Source organism: Rhinolophus hipposideros (genome assembly GCF_964194185.1).
Source record: "Rhinolophus hipposideros genome assembly, chromosome: 2".
In the NCBI taxonomy this organism is placed as follows: Eukaryota; Metazoa; Chordata; class Mammalia; order Chiroptera; family Rhinolophidae; genus Rhinolophus; species Rhinolophus hipposideros.
In genome coordinates, this window is record NC_138048.1 from 64,007,183 (window position 1) to 64,026,733 (window position 19,551).

Consider the following 19,551-nt stretch of genomic DNA (forward strand, 5'->3'; position numbering starts at 1 on the left):
TGTCATGTCATCAGGATGTATACTTTAAATATCTTACCATTTTATTTGTCAATTATACCGCAATAAAGCTGGGGGGAAAAAACACTAGAGGGGAAACTTCATCTATAGCACTCTAGAACTTGATCAATTTCATGCTCTCAAATAATTACTTTGAGAACCTGCTTCTTCCCCCGCCCCCTACCCTCCCTCCCTCCCTCCCTCCCTCCCTCCCTTTCTCCCTCCCTCCCTCCCTTTCTCCCTCCCTCCCTCCCTCCCTCCCTCCCTTTCTCCCTCCCTCCCTCCCTTTCTCCCTCCCTCCCTCCCTCCCTCTCTCCCTCCCTCCCTCCCTCCCTCTCTCCCTCCCTCCCTCCCTCTCTCCCTCCCTCCCTCCCTCCCTCCCTCCCTCCCTCTCTCCCTCCCTCCCTCCCTCTCTCCCTCCCTCCCTCCCTCCCTCTCTCCCTCCCTCCCTCCCTCTCTCCCTTCCTCCCTCCCTCCCCTGGTTCAAGCCATTGTTTCTCAGTCTAGTTGTGGCAGACGCAGCTCACTGGCCCATGTGGGAATCGAACCTGCGACCTCCATGTTAGGAGCATTGCGCTCCAATCACCTGAGCCACAGGGGCCAGCCCCAGAACCTGCTTCTAAAGACTTATTTACTATTATATTTTATTTTGAGACAGATAATCTGTAGTTTTCATGTACATTAAAAAAATTCCAGGAGTGGCCAGTTAGCTCAGTTGGTTAGAGTGCGATGTTCATAACGCTGGGGTTGCCAGGTTCAATCCCGGAATGGGCCAGTGTGAGCTGTACCCTCCACAACTACCTTGAAACAACTACTTGACTTGGAGCTTATGGGTCCTGATAAAATACACTTCAAATAAATAAAATTTAAAAAAAAATTCCAGGTAGTTATTATACTTTATATAGGACTGCTCATGTTTGACTTTTAAAAATTAAGAACTTTAACTCTGCAAGACCATTGAAATATGTGTGCACAAAGGAAAATAACTGGCAAAATTCACATTACGTGAATAGAATTCTTTTCAATCAAGTCTTTTAACTTTTTAATCTGTGAAATATAAATACTTTGCTCTTTAATACAAAATCAGGGATATAGAACACAAAAATAATTAAAAAGCCTATTGCTATAGGATACTCACTTGAAACAGAAGCTATAAAGTCTAAGTTTGTATCCCAGTTCTTCCATTTATCAGCCAGATCAAAGTGTGCAAATACCACAGCGTCCTCATTGGTAAAATCGGATTAATGACATGTGTTTATTTCATAACATTATTCTAAGGATCAAACAAAATTATGAATCAAGAAGTGTTTTGTAAGCTATAGGGCATTAAACAAATTTAGGATTTTTAAATAATTTTATCTAATTGAGAAACTATAACTTATGTAAAATATCATTCCTAACAGTGAGTTTGATGTCTAAGCACAGGTGCCACTTTGGAACCACATATTGAACCAAATGGGAAGTAGAATGCTGTGCTGGTCACCTCTTGGACAGATTAACAACCTGAAAGAAAATGATCTACAGTTAGAGCCATGCCGTATTAGGTGGACAGTGTAATCACTAGGACAATTCTTAATACAAAGAAAGTGGAAACATGAGTCTGAAGAGGGGAAATATCAAAGGTACTCTTTATCAAGAGTGAAACTTTGAAATCCATCTATTTAAGATTAATCACTATTCTTTCTGTTAAGCTGTTGTCATGTTTAACTTTCCCTGAGTAGAAAATAATCTACACTTCCAACTAAGTTATTCATGGTCCAATTTGTTCTCAGAATACTATAATAGGCTTTGTGAAGATAAGTTTTATAATAGGGATTTAACATAGTGAGAAGCCAAGACACAGAAGTCTTCAAACACGAGTATATATACATATATAAACTGCTCTGTCCCCTCCCCCCTTCTTCCATTCTCCCTTGCCCCTTTCCCCAAAAGACACTCACCCCTACTTAAAATCTAATTTTTACAAAGGATTCAGATGAAATGCCATCTCAACAATTTCATAGTACAATTGGTTTAGCTGCTGCAGTGTTGCTTTGGAGCCATTTTCAACAGTGCTGGGAAAAGGGGAAAACTTTGAGTAAAGTACCACACTGGAAGAAGGAATGCTGTGCCGGGTTTTCAGAAAGAGAAACATTCAAAATCTTCCCTGTTGGCAGTTCAGTCTTGCTTGATGACCACATTTACATACTGAGTTCACCGGCTAGAACTCTCAAAGAGAATTCTACTTTTCTGGAGAAAATAAAACTTTCCGGGTGGCATCCTGAAAAAAAGAAAGACGGAAAAAGAAAGAGTCACTGATGATTTAAATACACTATTTTTATTTTCCAAATTAATTCAGACACTATTAATTTACTGTTTTCTCCTCTTTAGATCTATACAAGACCTAACTTTCTCTCTCTCTCTCTCTCTCTATATATATATATATATTTTTTTTTTTCAATCTCATTTGTATTCAAATGAGAGTATTGGCTATGTGTTTTACAAAGTCCCAAGGTACTTGGAGAGTCACACAAGTTGATCTTCATTCCACACTGTTTTTTTTTAAGGTTCCTTATTTTCCCATTTTAAACATTTCAACCCACACACACACACATTATTAACAATACTAGACAAATCTAGGGATGCATTTGAATACCCAGCTTCCCTTTTCTGTACATGTCGCATCCCTGCTGTACCTATTTTGTTACAAGTCAGGCTATCTTATTTGCATATTTGTAACAAAGTATATAAAAGGCTAAAGATGTGTGGTTTATTGAGTATTTATATTAAAAACGATTCTTTGATGAAGAAATCCTACAAATCACAGAAGACTTCTGTAACAAATAAGCATTGCAAACTTTTTCTCACAAAGAAAATTTCCTTCAATTGTTTTTTAATGTGCTTTTAATGATTTCTAGCACTCATACCTCCTTCCTTGCTTTCCAAACTGTTTATACTGTCCCCAATAACACTCAGTGGAAAGCTGTCATTCTTGGCTAAATCCTTACTTAGGGTGGATGCTATGCCTCCGTGAGACAGGGTCAGGGGGTCAAAATCGATTTTGGAGGCCACCTGGAGAGTCCAGGCCATGAACTGACTCGAAAAATTTATATCTGAGCCGGAATAGTCCACCTCCCAGGGTCAGCTCTGGCCTGACACTCCAAGCGCAGGCTGGGGCATGCTAGACCGAGCTCAGAGAGAGGCCAGAGCTGTTGACCCTGCCAGCTGACCTCTTCAAACTTCAGGAGAATTTTTTTGGCAGTTACCACGGTGACTGGGTACTCTAAAAGCTTATCCTTCTTACTGAAAGGAAGAAAAAAAATTAGGAAAAAAATATGTTAAAACCTACCTTGCAGAGATGCCTCTCACAGTTAAAGTAAAAAAAAAAAAAGAAAAAAATTGAGGGAGCTCTAAAGTGTCTGTCTTTGATATTAATTTACACTGCTGTCCTAAAGAAAAAAAATTTATAAGATACTTCAAACAGCAAAATTTCACATTTGCAACAGATACTGCCATTTTTTAACAAATAGAGGACAATTTACATAATCTATTAAAATACTTTTTAAACATATAATTTACTTGTAAATTTTAATATTTTTCTGCTTTTCTTTGAGAATAATCAGCTTTGAAATAAGATCCATCATAAATGCTAACCTATTAGGGAAAAATACTGTAACTACAAAATCATTTTTGCATCAAAAATACTTTTTTTCTGAGAGAAAAATGTCCATTTTTGCTTGATTTGAAATAATAAAATTAAGCAAGAGGTCATTATTATTATTATTATTATTATATTCCATATTTAAATATTCCATATTTAATTTATAAAAACACTGGGGGGAAAATACAATGTACATTTTATTTTAGTGTAATGCACATTAAAGCTAAAATAGCCATAGAATATTCTTCCATGTTAATACCAAATGCTGCCTTGTCCTAAAGTTCCACAACAATAGACTTATGAATTAAAATTTAATTGCTCATGGGGTACACCTATCTATGCACATTATCAACTTCTACTAGTTGATTTTTGTTGACAAATTGTAATACAAAATACTTTAAAATGGCTCGTATGTGTGCCTTTAGATTAGATGAGAATTGTAATAATTTAGAAGTATAATATTTTTTAATCATAATAATACTTGCTTTTAAAAATACCTATGTACTGTACAATGACTTTTCACAAAGTGAAATCATTGACTTTTAGTATTGCTATTGCTCTGGTCCTCAAATTTTCTCATGTAAGTCTTGACAGGACTTTCTCTGTCTACCACAGGATTTTGGTGGTGGTGGTGGTGGTGGTGGTGGTGGTGGTGGTGGTGGTGGTGGTGTGTGTGTGTGTGTGTGTGTGTGAAAGAGAGTGGGGAGGGAGAAGGCAGAAGTGCATGAGTACCTACAAAGATCAAGCATTGGTGAGGGGAGGGTGGGTTTGCATTTTAAAAAGCAGAGGCTATGTAACAAAACAATGTCTTTTGGTAGAAATATCATTTCTCATCTTGACTCTAGGCCAAGAAAAAAATGATGAATTACAGAGGTGTAGTAACTGACACTCCAAAAATGAATAGTGAAATTTCAGAGGAATGTTTTAACCTAATCTTGAATGTTCATTTCGCTGTGACCTATTTTCACTGTTTTATGATTACCACTAAATTCCTAGAACAGAATAGATATAAAACCAAGTATCTGTTAATTAATCTTAATTTTCAAGAAGCAAACTATAATTCAGGATATAGTTTCCTTTCTTGTCTTGTGTTCAAAACAACCAATGAAAGGGAAGATTGGGGATAGCGTTTGAGGTGACTTTGCCCTGTAATCCAATTGCACTTTGCTAAAACACAGGTCTTTCAATTAGACAGTGTGGCTCTTGCCATTGCAAAGTGGGCAACCAGGCTGGTGAGTCACTACAACTGTGGTGCCAGCTCATTCTCTGTGATGAACTCAGACTGTCCCTCCCAGCCGGGAACTCTTGGCAAGCTTCCTTAACGACCCAGTGGCTGGCAAAGCATGAGGAACTCTCAAACAGGAAATGAGGTCCTCCTCAGGTTTTGAAAAGAGATGATAGAAGTCTTAAAATGAGGCAGGCCAGACCAGAATCTCCTAAACCACAAACCTTATCTTGAGTGAAACATTATGTCTTAGTTGGATCTGAAAAGGAAAAGAACTTAAAGTATAAGACAATGGTCCATTTGTACGCAAGAAAACAAGGCCAAGTCTCAGCTTGGTTTCCTCTCGTCAAATTTAGGATCTCTCCCAGGAAAAGACCAAAAAACATTTGTTAGTCTTCTGCGTAAATGTTTACTAAAAGAACTGTAAAGTAAATAAATATTTTATTTGGTAACTCTTAGATCTGGATCTTCTTTTATGTTGAAAATTCACAAATATGTAATTGAACTACAAGATTTAGGAACTGAGACGGCCCTAAGAGACTATGCAGTCCTATCTCTTTACATGTGAGAAATCTGAAGCCCAGAAACATGAACTGCCTTAATAACATGCCTCAACTGGAACCTAGATCCTGCTTGGCGTTTCTAGCCTAGTGTGTTCTCTACTACAATATGAAGCTTCTTCTTCACTGGGAGAAATAAATTAAAAGCCCACACCAGTAGACATATTCAAAACCTTGGAGACAGAGGCCAGCCCGGTGGCTCAGGCGGTTAGAGCTCCGTGCTCCTAACTACAAAGGCTGCTGGTTCCATTCCCACATGGGCCAGTGGGCTCTCAACCACAAGGTTGCCGGTTTGACTCCCCTAAGGGATGGTGGGCTGTGCCCCTACAACTAACAACGGCAACTGGACCTGGAGCTGAGCTGCGTCCTCCACAACTAAGACTGAAAGGACAACAACTTGACTTGGAAAAAGTCCTGGAAGTACACACTGTTCCACAATAAAGTCCTGTTCCCCTTCCCCAATTAAAAAAACAAATCTTAAGAAAACAAACACATAAAACAAACAAACCTTGGCGACAGAGTTATTCTGGGACCATGGAATAAAATGATTGTAAAACTCATTCAAGTTACACTTCTAGGAAACAACTATAAGTACCACCCAAGCAGAAATTCCACAAAATCAGGTAGTGAAACAATAACATATGTTCTGTGGGAAGCTTGAAAATTCTCAGGAACTTATGTCTGATGGTAACAAGGGCATGTGGCTAATATTACTTCTCCAGCTAATTGTTTTTATTGATTTGTTATGGCTAATAAGTACTGATTGATTTTCCTTTAATCGGCAGAGTCTCCACCCTGCCAGGTTTGTAATTAAATACTGAGAAGCACAGCTTTGGGTGTTAGTCTATGGAGGTTTCCAGCAGTATAAAAGATTCTGTCCAAATAACTATGAGCTCTATAAGATACGATGGCTGCCAGTCCAGAAAGGGCTTAATCTGGTCTTTCTGTAGCAATTCTCTATTTTATTTCAGTTTTAACTGGTACCTATTAGGATCAGTAAGTAGATCCTGAAAATTAAGTAAAAAGAAGCCTTTTTACTTAAAATGTGGAATTCATTGCTGACACTTGTCAATTGCATTCAGCTGTAACATCTACATTCTATATCATGTATTTTCAGGGCAGTCCCCAAATTCCCCCTCTAAGTTGTCATGGCATTTGGGAGACGATCATAATTTAATTCTGAGAATTTGGCTCAGGGTGGCAGAGGAAAAAAGAGAAAGGGATAAGAATTTAAAGGGAGGAGAAAAATTACTGAGGGGCCAATGGTTTTGCAGGAAAGGAGGCTGGAGGCTGGTGTTTAGGAAGATAGTTACGTGTGATTAAGAAGTGAAGGCAATCCTAGTCCGGTAGTCCTTAACGCCCATCTAGAATTTCAAAGAAATTCTATATCCCTTCCACAGATTCCAATGGGTGTTAGTTAAGGGAGGTATTTTTTGGTACTAATCACATATTAACTTTTGGGAGCAGGGAATGAAAAACTACTGTGAGGTTGGGTCTGAAGAATGTTTGTTTGGCAGCTCTCTGTCCAAAGCCCCTGAGGAAATTCAGCTACCGACTGCATGCCACCCATGTGCCTCTATTGTTCTATTTCTCAAAACACGTTAGTCGTGATTCTTAACCCAGAAGCAGACTTCTCCACCCAAAGGAGAAAGAGCTGGGAAGGGATAGTTCTTGGCAGAAGGGAACTTTCTGATACACAAATAATTTTCTTTTGGGAATCCAGGAAGAGAGACCAGCAAGCTGAGCAGGGAGACAGATGCCAGTGAGGAACAAGGAGTGAACTTTGCGCCTGGTTCTGAGCTCTACCCCCGGACGGGACAGGCTGTGTGACAAGGGCAGTGCTGCTGAGGGAAAGACTGGTTGCCGCCTTTAGCTTCTCGGCCTGCCTTAAGCCTGTCCCCGAGCTGTTCCCTCAGCCCAGGTGGACACAGCACTCCAAACTAGACACTGTCCATGGAACTGCTCCTACAAGGACACAGCCAGGGGCAACTTGACTAGCGCCCGTCTGCTGCCAAGACATGACCACTTGAAAAAAGGCTCACTCTTTTGGCGTGCTTCATAGCCTCCTTGGGAAATTGTTCAAGACAGAAATTTTGAAATTGAATTTTAATGACTGTCAGAAAAGAGGGGTGAGGCACAGCAGCTGCCCCAGAGCAGCTGCCCCAGCTGCTCCACCCGAGGGACAGGCCAGCCTTTTGGCCACCACACCCACCAGTCCAATAAGAAAAGAAAAGGAACTACAGAAAAAGGTGAAGATTTCAATGTTAGAGTGAGGGCTCTGGCCCTGAGCGTTTGAAAGTCATTCACAACCACAAATACAAATAAATAAATAAATAAATAGATAGATAGATAAAGAGGCAAAACAAAACACTTAAAACTTCAGGGTCTCAGTCCCAGGTTGCTTAAATGAAGTGTGGTCCCAAGAACACAAATTTTTGTGGGGTAGGTGGGGAGGGTATAGAAGGCCTCTCTCCCCATCATATCTTACCCACAGGGACAGCACAGCCATCCTCTGGACAATGATGCCCCGAAGGACATTGGGAGAAGAGAGAGTTTTGTAGGAGAAGGAACCAGTTTCTCCCCTGGGTCCCCATGGTGTGGTGGAGTGACTGTAGTTCGGTGAATGTTCCTTTTCCTTCTTCTGCTGACCTGGGCCATGTCTAAATGAGAAATCACAAGATAATGCCAGTTTCCTAAACTCAAGTGCCTGAGAGTGAAACTTCATGAAAAGTTATTGCCAGTGACAAACAAATCCAGGCTGACAAATTGTCCGTAATCGCACTTTCAACATGCTGGATGGCTTTCAGGCAGATGCAAGAAGGGGAGGGCAGGACGCAGGCCACAGTGGGTCTGCAGCTTTCTGGTTGTGTCCCCCCACCCCAAGCCCCACTCTGTCCCCCAACAAGGGGATGTGCTTCAAGGGGGACTGCAAGGCACCTGGCAGCCGGTCCAGCTTCTGCTCTTTCTTCCTGTCACTCACACAGACTGCACTGAGGAGTCTCTCTCTTCCTTCTTCTCCGATTAACCCTTCTGGGTGTGCCTGTCTATGGTCTCATGAGCCCTTGATTTAACAGTTACCCGAGTTTTCTTTTTTTGAAATCCTGGGTCCACAAGACCTTGGCATGTGTCAGACTTCTAGTTACTTCTGCATGCCTGTCTGTACCCTACGACACAGAAAATTATTAGGACTTGACGTTAAACATAAATAATAACAATATTTTTACCTGTGGATGCATTGGAAGAATGCGTGCATATTAAATCATTTCAGAACTTAATAAATCTGAAAAAAATCTTTCGAAGTGTTTGTAGGTTAGCACCTCTATAAACAGCCCCCACTTCTGCACTACGTCCCACATACATTCACAAAAGTGCCCTTTGATTTGTTTTCTTACATTTTGGGCTCACTGTATCTTTTAAATTTAGGAGCAACTTTAAATGTACACATTGATCTAAATACAAATTTTCTATGTAAGATATAAGTTCTTGCATGGTTTACAAATCCAGTTACCCAAATCATAAGGTTTCATATTAAATTATCAGTCACAGAACCTCCTAGGAGGTTGATTTATCTATAAATGTTTGGGTTCACAATTTAATTCACTCTTCCCCTTTCTCCAACTTGAATTTTGATTTCTGCATTTATATACAACACAGCACTTGAATTAAGGGCTGTCTTGTTAAACTAGAGGTTTTTCTCATTTCTCTGAACTCTATAAATGAACTGCATTGTCACATAATCAATAGGAAAAACTCTACTGTCACAGATCCTAAGCAACTCTTTGCCACAGAAATCACATGATCTGGCATTTCTGAGTTTGAAAAATGCGCTGTTCGGATGACATGAGACCAGGACTATCCCGTCGGCTTAAATGCCTGTGGTCTCTATGAAGTGCTGAGGACCAAGCTGCTAAAGTCTACAGAGATGTTGCAAATAGGCTTCTCTCCTGGTTAGAGACCAGGCGCTCCCTCTTTTCTTCCATAAACAAGTAGTATAACAAGTGTTGAAATCTGGGATTCAAAGTGGTTTCTAAGCTCATCTAAGTTTGTTTGATCTTATAGAGTTTCGAATTAGGCGTTTTTCCTCCCCGAACCAATGAGCAATTCAGATTGGGACTTTGGAATTGAAATCTGAAACTAAATGTCCAACAACTTCAAAACTGATCCTTTGAAGTCCTAGGTCATTCCCATTGATGTGATCAGGATTTCTGCAGTATATAAATCCTTTAGCTCACAAGTAAGTGAATGGCATCTGATCATAAGTAACATGAGCCCATAAATCTCCAGCAAGCTCTTTCACTGCCTCCATGTCACTGTCTCTTGTTGCACTCGCTGCCTTCGCTCTACAATCTGCCACTTACTTACAAATGCTGCCATATCATACCAGAGCGTGAAGAAGATGTAATCCTTCCTTATCTGTATTCTCTCGCCTTTTATCTATGATGTACTACTCTGTATTTTTAACTCAATGACTTGTTTCACCAAGGGCATTTTTCAAAAAAGTGGTACTGGGCAGACCTACCGTGGAATCCACCCCACTTGGTAGATCAGATTATGTGATAAACATGTTAATTTATCTCAGAAGAACCTTGCTATAAAAAGCCTCATGACCTTGGCATGCTACGAATCATTTACACACCAAAGGTCAAAGGTAATCTGATTCATGAATTTGCTCTGTCAGTGAATTGATGTATTAAGTATTACCCTTAGTCTACCTGGACCCACCTATACAAAGAACAGTGACGGAGGGGATCAGATAGGTAAGACAAACTCAGTTTATAACTTAAAGCATGGATGCATGAAACTTGTCTTTCTTAAAACTAAAGCTGTTGGAGCCTGCATTTCCCACGTCTACCATCGCTAAGATCTTTGGGATGAACTAAGAAACACCACCTCTAATTAGTTCATTTGTCATTAGAGAGCCACTGCATCAAGTCAGGTGTTTTGCTCCTATTCAACTCTCCTAGAAAAGGAGACAACGTGGGCTATTATAAATAGCTCAGCATTCGGTGCCAACATTTAAAATTGGCCTCATTTTACAGGATCTCAGAAGCCCCAACTCATTCAGACTATGTCCTGGCAACCTTGCTTTAGCCCCAAATAAGACTGTTAACACAGAGTTTATCCATTAGCATAGTTCACAGGCTTCATAGATGCAAGTTGATATTTGGTACCTGTGTCATGCAGAAGGGGTGAAAATCCATCCAGCAACCAAGTCACTTATTTCTGAAGAAACCGCCATGGGTAGGTGGATGTAGTGGGCAGCAGGAGGAGGGGGAGAGGAAGAACTGGGCATACAATAACTCGGCTAGGAGTGACTTTGCTCTGATGTCCACGAAAGGCAGGTAACTGATAAAAAGAGTTCTCTTCTTGGATACTTGATCAGTGTGTGAATTTCTTATTTACCATTGTGAGAAGCAACTAATCCCATCCCAGCCCTATATACTGAAGATTCTTATTTTTTGAGAAATATGGTGCATTAAACTACCTTGTCCTTGATTTCCAAAACATAAATCACATGATGTCAATACCACACATTTGAGGATTTGCCTAAATTCTTAACCACACTGTGCTGAGATACAATATACTGGATACAGGAGATGTACTGGACAACTCCACCATATATGGCTCTAAAATTCTAAGTTTTTCATTTCTCTCTACACTTGCATACACCTCCCCAGAGCCCTCCCTGCCCCCCACCCCGCCCCAACCCAGAAATATTTATTTCCTTTATTCTCTGCAATCTAACCTTAAGAGTGCATAAACCATGAGCTGGAGGGAACTGCTTGTTTGCAGTGCTATGTATGAAACAATTCTCTTTATTCCCTTCTAAGTATCCACCCCAAGGGACGGAGCAATGCACTATGCTACCACTCTACTAAGTCTGAGAGAAAAGGCGGGGTTTGCAAGAGCATCTCTTGCAAAGGCCTGGCTGCCAGCACCTGCTTTCTCACCTAGTTTCCCCCTGCTTGCTCTCAGCTTAATTTTACAAACATATCTGGGTCTCCATTTATCTGTTAAAATAGCCCAGGGTGTTTGCTAGGAGTATTGTGCCACCATTGCTGGAGCATTTGTCTCTTCTGTCTACTATTTGTCATTACACAAAGCATTCTAAAAAGCTAATTTCCAACCCTGAAAATATACTCTTACTCCAGAAGTCATCACATTAGCATAACAAGCACAAAGTCCCAAGATGGTGATTTGATTATAGATCTGAAATCCTTCCTGTTCTATGTTGAGGTGTGATGTTGCCCCTCTACTGCTAGAATCTGGGTCAATGGAATCCCTGCTTGAAGGAAGTTCTACGGGGGCGAACACAGTCCCTGGGAACTCAGAGTGTGGTAAAAGCTTCAAGTTTCTCCTGCCCAAGTTGGGACATTTCTTATAGAACCAAGATGCGGCCATCTCTTTCTTCCTCTTTCTGTACTCTTCTTTCCTTGATCACCAAGAAAATATGTCCTAAATTATATTCTTCCGTGGGTGTTTCACTGGATAAGGGCAAATATCAGGACTTCTCTCACAGTCAATGCAAGCACTTTTGGACCCTGTTGTTGGAGGTGGGGCTTGGGAAGTCCGACCTCAGTCTGCCCTCCCAGTTGTGGAGGTACAGATTAGCTGCAACTCTGCAGAAGCCCGGATGGTGGTGGCGGTAAGGGTCAGTAAGGTTGAGATGTATTCAGATGTTAATTTACACCTGAAAAGAATGAATGCATGCACCCACATGGGGTGGGGTGGGGTGTGTGTGTGACTGGAATTTCTCATGAATACTGGCCCTGAGTGCTTCCTTGGGAAAGATGAAAGTTGAAATGGATGGGGAAGTAGTCTAAAAGTTATAGGGGTACGAAGAAGGGCGGGAACAGGGACGGCCTTGATGAGTTAAAGGAAATTTATTTGGCCACCATTTGTAAATCTGTTTCCAACTTTATCTTTTCAGTGTAGTTTTCGGGTACAATGGAGAGATGGTAATCTTTACTAAATATTTGGAGATTATGTATCCAATTCAAAAATATTGATGTGGAAGGAGCCTCATTTTTCTGCCATTTGGGATAGGCTTTCTTGTTTTGCACAGTCTTTCCATTTAATAACTACTACCTACCTCGCCGAGGGGAAGGAATCACAAAGTACCTCCTAAGTATCGAAGAAAGAAAAACCTACATTCCAACACTGCCTTTAACCTCAAACATAGTAAAGGGCTCATTCAGACCCCAGGACCACACGGAGGCATTAATTAGGCTGATGAAATCCATCGAAATGTATGAATTCAGCATAATCAAGTTTCTGCCACAGACTATCGTTAAGGAATACGTGAGCAGCTGGGAGAATAGAAAGAACTGTTAGAGTTAACTCATGCATGTAATTGAGTATATTTAACATAACCATTTTAATGATCAGTGATTAAAAGTGCATCTTACTTAAAAGGTGCATCTTACTTAAAAGGTATATCCTCTGCATTTGTTCATAGCAACTCGATAATATTCTCAAAAGGAGAAAGTAAGGGATACAAGTTTCTAAACAAGATCGTTTTTTGAATTTGAGGGGAAACAGCAGGAAAGTGGATGGAAAGAAAAAAATGCCTTTTGCATGCAAATAACTACAACGGTGTGATATAAATTGATCACTGTTTTAGTCACTTTCTGTGCTCAGTTCAAAGTATTAGGAATATATAACAAATGATATATATTTTTTTACCCCTCAATAAGACTGTATTTCATTAAAGATGCTTTCTCTGACAAGATTATTTTGTCAGAGAGAGAGAGAGAGAGAGAGAGAGAGAGAGAGAGAGAGAGAGACACGTCTGCTCAAATCCTGCTGATTTTAAAAGCTTCTCTTAGGAACCCGTGAAGTTCACCTTTCCAATTCTTTTTCCAACCTGTTGGGTTGGCTTATCAGTGGAACTCACCTCTGTGAAGATAGCACTGGGAAGAAGAGGGAGAGCATCCCAAGGAGATGCGCCTGGACCTGGCAGTCTAGGGCCACAAGCAGTAGAAGCCCTCAGAGAGAGACTAGCTGTTCAAATGAGCTAGGGGCCTGAACCAGAAGCCCAGGCAGTTTAGAGGCACACTTTGCTCTGTTCTATTCACTCAGACCTGGCCAGATAAATGAAGTCACTGTGGAGCCATGCACAAGCCAGCCCAACTCTTTTTGTTGTACTCTCAGCTGTTGCGTTCAAAACACGGATTAACCAGGAAAGAATCGAAAGAGAGAAATGGCTGTAGATCTGCAGCTAGGAGTGTGGAAATCCCACATCTACACATCTGTGCAGGCACTACACAAGTGAGCGTGTAAGAGAAGGGATGCAGTTGGCCCAGCTCCCAAAGGTTGCTTCACCAGCCTTTTTTTTTTTTTAAATCTCCCTTCACTCCTGCCCCCACCCCACCCCATCCCCCTATGGAGAGACCAATCTATCCTCCCCCTAAAAAGAGTTTAAAAAGTGGCACATTTTGAATGTCTGGGAGTTGCAGTGCAACTTTTACAAACCTAAGAGGGAGAAAGGAAGGCACAAACACATAAAAGTATGTTGGGGCTACTATCTGCTTGCTGCAAACAAAACAAAAACATTTTAAAGAGACATTCATTTGAACCCTTCCTTTCAGCCAGAATCATGTCTTCCTTGGCTTAGAGGGACAGCTCTTGGTAAATCATTTCTCTCAAGGAGCTGTCCCGCACCCAATGTATAGTCTATAAATATAGTGGAAAAGTCATGCCAGGGGTAGTCAGTGCGAGAGAATCTGGAGCCTTGAAAGCATCTTTTTCTTCTGGCTATGGTGGCACTTAAATGATAATGCGGGCAATGGAGCTAGGAGATTTATATCTTTTGGAAAGTAGGGCGAGCCAGATGGTAATAGCGTCATTAACACACAAACTTGGGATGTGCAAGTGAAGCTTGAAATTGGGAAAGAGATCGGAAGAACAAAGGGGGCTGCTGTTGAAAGGCTGCCCCTCTTCTGCGGCCAAAGCTAAGAGCCTCTTGGTACTGGGGTCTGCTCCTGCCCAGAACTGGATAATAAACGACAGCTTCTCTTCCCCACCCTCCCCTGTTGTGACTTAGAAAGCACCGAGAAAACTTTTGCAATAGGCAAATGTGGCACTTATTTATGTGTAACCCTTTGTAGTCTGAAGTGGCAGGAATGGGCCTTTAATTCAACTGCACTCCCACCCTCCACCCCCTACCCTAGTGTGATAAGCTCTTGCAATTGTTGACATTTATTTTATGAAATCAAAGTGCCGCTTGTTGCACGTTTCAGACAAAAGTTCATTTTCCTCCCCTTATGTAAACACTCTAAGTCAATATTAAAGGTTGAACAGCACCTTCTTTTTCATTTTGGTGGTGGGGGTTGGCGCGAAGGTGTTGACGGGGTTAAACTCCAAAGTTTTACTTTGGAAAAAGCCTTAATGTTTAAGTTAAACTCCCACTTGACGGAACAGATATAATTCAGAGAGAACAGAGAAAGCATTACAACAAGATTAACAATAACATTAATAATAATAACGCATGCTTACAACAAACACCCACACAAACATCTATAAACAAGCAGAGCAGTTTGGAACTAAAGAAAACGAAATTAATGACTTTGTTCTTATTAATGCGTTGTGTATATACACATATATATGGCTTCTGGGAAGACAGCTAAGGTAACGGTCATTAAGTATTGAATGGCTTGAGTGATGCTTGTTAGCGACTAAAAATTGACGATACTTAAACTAAAATCGAACGTGTTTCTTTCTCAAAAAAAAAAAAAACACACAACAACAACAAAAACCTGGAGCTCTTTAAAGGCCTGGAGGACTTACCCTCAAGGCATTATTCGGGGAAAAACTGGGACTGGCCGTTCGTCACAGGCAATTGTAAAGGGTTTCAAAGGGCCGATCAAACGATCGCCAGAGCAATCTACATTCAAGTCCGGAGGGTGGTGTTAGGGCACACACCTGCGGGGTGTTTGCTGTCCGTGCCCCTCGCCGAGCTACAAATCATCATTAAAGCAAGCTGCTTAAGCTTCTTCCCAGCTTCTAGACAAGTTACTTGGGACAGTTCACTTTGATACACCTGCAGCTCGCAATTGACAAGCAAGCTGCGTTGGGGCTCAAGCCGAAGCCCGCTCTCTAGTGCGCACCGCGAAGTCGGGAGGGTGTTGTGGTGGGAGCACGGCGGTGGAAAGCAATCGTAAGTCTGTTTCACCAACTTTCCGAACAGAATCACCACAAACAGGTATGGGAAACCAGGTTAGAAGCAGCTGAAACCCGCCTCAAGTTTTCTGCTGAGGACTCCTCCGAAACTTCCTGGTCTTTGCCACAACTTTCAAACGACTCAGATTAGAGACACAATCTCAGAACCTCAGTTTCTCGCCTTCCCTCTCTTAAATGCACACAACAAGGGCCAGCCCTCTCCCCGAGTGCAGGATTCCATTTTTCTTGAACAGGACCAGGGTCTGGTTGGAAACTTTCACTTTTGATTCATTCGTTTGGGATTATACTCCCTTTCTAGGACGACCCTGCCCTCTAGGCTGCCCTCACCTTGAGGGCAAAACAAACAAACAAAATCTGGAGTTGGGTAGAAAGCAGAGGACGTGAGGGTGCGACAACTGGAGGCGGGGAAAGGGGAGGAATGAATGTCTGTCTCTGCCTACTGCCAGCCTGGATTTCGGCAAGCCCTCGGCAATCCGTGTGCACCCCATTTGGGGGCGGGGAAGAAAGAACCGGCTGCGGGGGATGCCAAGACCAACACTCGGAGCGAATGTATCAATAGACCAATTTTCTGCTCCCACCGCGAGCGTTTCCATTTCAATCCAGAGTGGAGGCGTCCGCGCGCTGCGCAAGACGCGCCAGCACGCTGGCGTCCGGAAAAAGAGGGCGCTAGATGCGGGAGGTTCACATATGGAAATGAACTCATTAGGAAGGGGTGTGGTTATCGAGAAGCCCCCTCCTCCATCCCTTCCTTTCTCTCTTGCTACCACCGTCCCAGCTTGCTAAATATGAGATTACAAACAAACAAATAAAGCAGAGGCTGACTACGCAGCCCCAGATCAAACACGCTCCAGATAGTTCCTGTCACTCGGCGCTGCGGCCAGACCTGGGGCGCAGCGCGGGCTCCCGACGCCCGCCGGTGGCTTCAGCACCCCCTCCATGCCAGCCCCGGCGTCCGCGGCTCGGAAAGTCAGGGCCCACGGAGGCATTTCGAAGGCCCAGCACGTGGCCCGGATGCCCCGTTTCGCATACGTTTTAAAACATCAGACGAACGCTTCCACCAAGATGGTAACCCTCTGAGGGCTTCTGCTGATCTCAGAGGTCCTCTCCTAGAGGCTGCCTGGAGGGGAATGTGGCGGTGTTCTCTCTGGGAGAAAAAAATCCCAAACTAGAATGTAGTGTCCTAGAGTGCCTGGCCAGGGGGCTCTTCCTGCTGCTCTGCACCCTGGGTTCGAGGGTGAGGTGGGGGTTTGAGAAGACCTGCTGAGGCCAGGCGTGAGCGCCGGGGTCTATTTGAGCATTAAAGACCCGGGTTCAGACATTGAAAACCATAAGTAAGGGCCAGGAGGTTGGAAAACCTAGAATGCGTAATCTTGTGTCAAAATAAAATGTTTGGGTGAGAGATGGGTATAAGAAACAAAATTCGAAACCTCTCATATCCCGCTGTCCAGCAGCCCTGCCTCAGGTCCTCAAACCCTGCCTCTGTGGAAGGCCGGGGGCGCGGGGGGGGGCGGGGTGGGCAGGAAAATTGTACCTTTATGGCTTTTCATCCTGCGTGGCCCGCCTCCCCAGACCTGCTCCCTGCCCATCGCTCCCCCAGCTGCGGGCCCCTGGAGGAAGGCCGCCAGGTCCCATCGTCTCCCGCTGCCTGCAGGCCACCGAGCCTCAAAGCGCGCATTGTCCAGAGGGGGCGGGGAGGCCAGGGGGCCCCTGGAGAAGAATAACACTGCGCCCAACTCGTCTTAGGGAAAGTTTCCCAGTGCACTCTTTGTGGTATAAAATACACTTTTCACGGGACGGGGAGAGGTTGAAAATCCACTGCCTTCTCTTAATTCCCCAACTCTTCCCCTTGTCACTCTAGGTTCTCAGAAAGTGGGGGAGTGAACCGGAAAGAAATTAGAAGGTGACCGAAAATGTGAGCATAACTCTAGAACCGTCGATGTGACGGTTTTAAAATGCGGGTGGAAAGAGAGAGGGGAATGTCTCCACTCAGACCTGGGCCGAGGACAGCTGCACTGTCGGTACCAGGGGGGTGAGGGGCCCCGAGGGCGCGTGTGCAGGCGACGCATTTCGCACCTTCTGTTTGTCTTAGAAGCGAGGGGTGGGAGGCAGCGAATTGTTTTGCCTCCCAACATACAGTAGAAGTTGAATCAAATGGAGAGGCGGGCACACGCAGAAACAAAACCTGCTGTAGATTCAGAGTCTCTCTCCTTGACCCGAATTCCAAATGGTGGGGATTCGTTTGCGACTTACGATGCCATAGATAGCAATCCTCCAGTGACCGCGAAAGCCGCGATAGGGAACCGTTAGAATGGAGGCTTTGGGGACAAATGTGATTAATCTTTCATCCAAGCAGCGGGAACCCATTCCCTCCAAGCCTTGCAGTCTGCATTGGAGGGGTCTCTAGGTTTGTCTGCTCTTCCAGGCATTTGCAAAATAATGGCTCATGTCCCTTGCAAAACTCTTCCTGAAACAAGTATATTCCAAGGCACTGCGTTGGTGACTCCGTTATAAAAAAAAACAAATCAAAACAAAATAAGACTTTTAAAAATCCCCAGGCCGAAGTGCTCGGTGTCCAACAACCAAAGTGACCGAAGGGGCGCATTTGTGGTTGTAGCTCTTTGCGCGTTGCGTTAATTTGTTGTGTGGATTCAATGCCTTAATGCTAAACCGGCAATATAAAAGGCTGAAGAGCAAGCCAGATAAACGCTCTAATTGCTACTGGAAGATTTAGGTGGTTGCAGGGATCTGAGGACTGCCAGCACCAGCACCACCAAAAACCTCCAATAGAGTGTGCATGAGGGTGGGGGTAGAGCTTCTAAGGCGAATAGTGCCCACATCTGCTGGAACTTCCATATCTAAGCTGTTCATTTACGGGAGCCAACTTAGGAAATCTCCACAATTAGATCGTCATTGTTCTTCCCCCACAACACTGTCTAGAAAGAAAAGGTCTTCTCGGTCGGGGCCAATCCAACGAAGCGTTTGACGTTATTAAATAATAAAGCGATTGTGATTTACATTGTTGTTCAGAAAAAAAGGCCAATTATCCACTGTTATGTTGCCATAAAGATCATATTAACTCGAATTAGTAATCAAACAATATGCGAGCGTTTAAAAAAGTACAGCCGAACTGGGTGACAGCTACCGCGACGTCTTCACTTTCACCAGCGAACCCACCCGTGCCGGCAGCCGGAGCGAGACAGGCAATCGCCGCAGACCCGAAAGGAGGAATGAGGCGGCAAAGTGGTGATTAACGGTCTCCAGTGTTAATTATTCTCAATTAATACCACACAATGCAAACCTCCTCTGGTTCCCTGGAAATTTCCTGTTTCGGGATGCTCTGAGAATTCCACCTTTCTGGGAGGGGCTATAAGAAATCCCGGAGGCGGCCAAGTCACTGCAAGTGTACCTGTGAGCAGAAGGGTAGAGGTGTAGGGGTGTGGACCGAGGCTGCGTGCGGTGTGCGCGCGCGGGAGGCTGGCTGCCTTTCCCAGAACCTGGCGTGCACTGCGAGGCGGGTGCCTGGGGCGGGCAAGGCCTGCAGCACCCTGACACCCCTCGTGAATCCTTCCGTTTTCTCGACTCAAATCACTCTCTCTCGCCCTCTGTTATTAGGTTTATAACTCATTGCCCACTTAAATTTGTGCAGCCAACCAAGGAAATCTAAATAGGTTTGAGTCGCCCCTTGGGTACAGCATGGAGGCTTTAATAGGAAAGATTAATTGTGGGTGTGTACCTGCCGAAAGACGCGGCAGTTATCAAGTGGCGGTGGGCAGTGGGTCGAGGGGAGGGAGATGCCTATGTCCTAGGCCCAGACTTTAGTAGGCGCCGTAGGCATACTTAAGGCAGGCCACCCGGCAACCCGCAGTCACAAGCAAAGGCTCCACAGATACAGTAAGACCCGACCCATCTCTTCCTGAGTTATTTGAGGTTTTACAGAACTTGGCCTT

At 43.4% G+C, this 19,551-nt stretch overlaps 1 long non-coding RNA gene across 1 annotated transcript in view; it reads right to left on the minus strand.

Moving 5' to 3' along the window:
- Positions 1 to 1,937: 1,937 nt before the first annotated feature.
- LOC308487408 overlaps positions 1,938 to 19,551 on the minus strand; it is a 41,627-nt gene continuing 24,013 nt past the window's right edge. Inside the window, exon 3 of the long non-coding RNA XR_013991696.1 lies at positions 1,938 to 2,257. This is a non-coding gene — a long non-coding RNA (uncharacterized lncRNA). The remainder of the gene's footprint in view (positions 2,258 to 19,551) is intronic.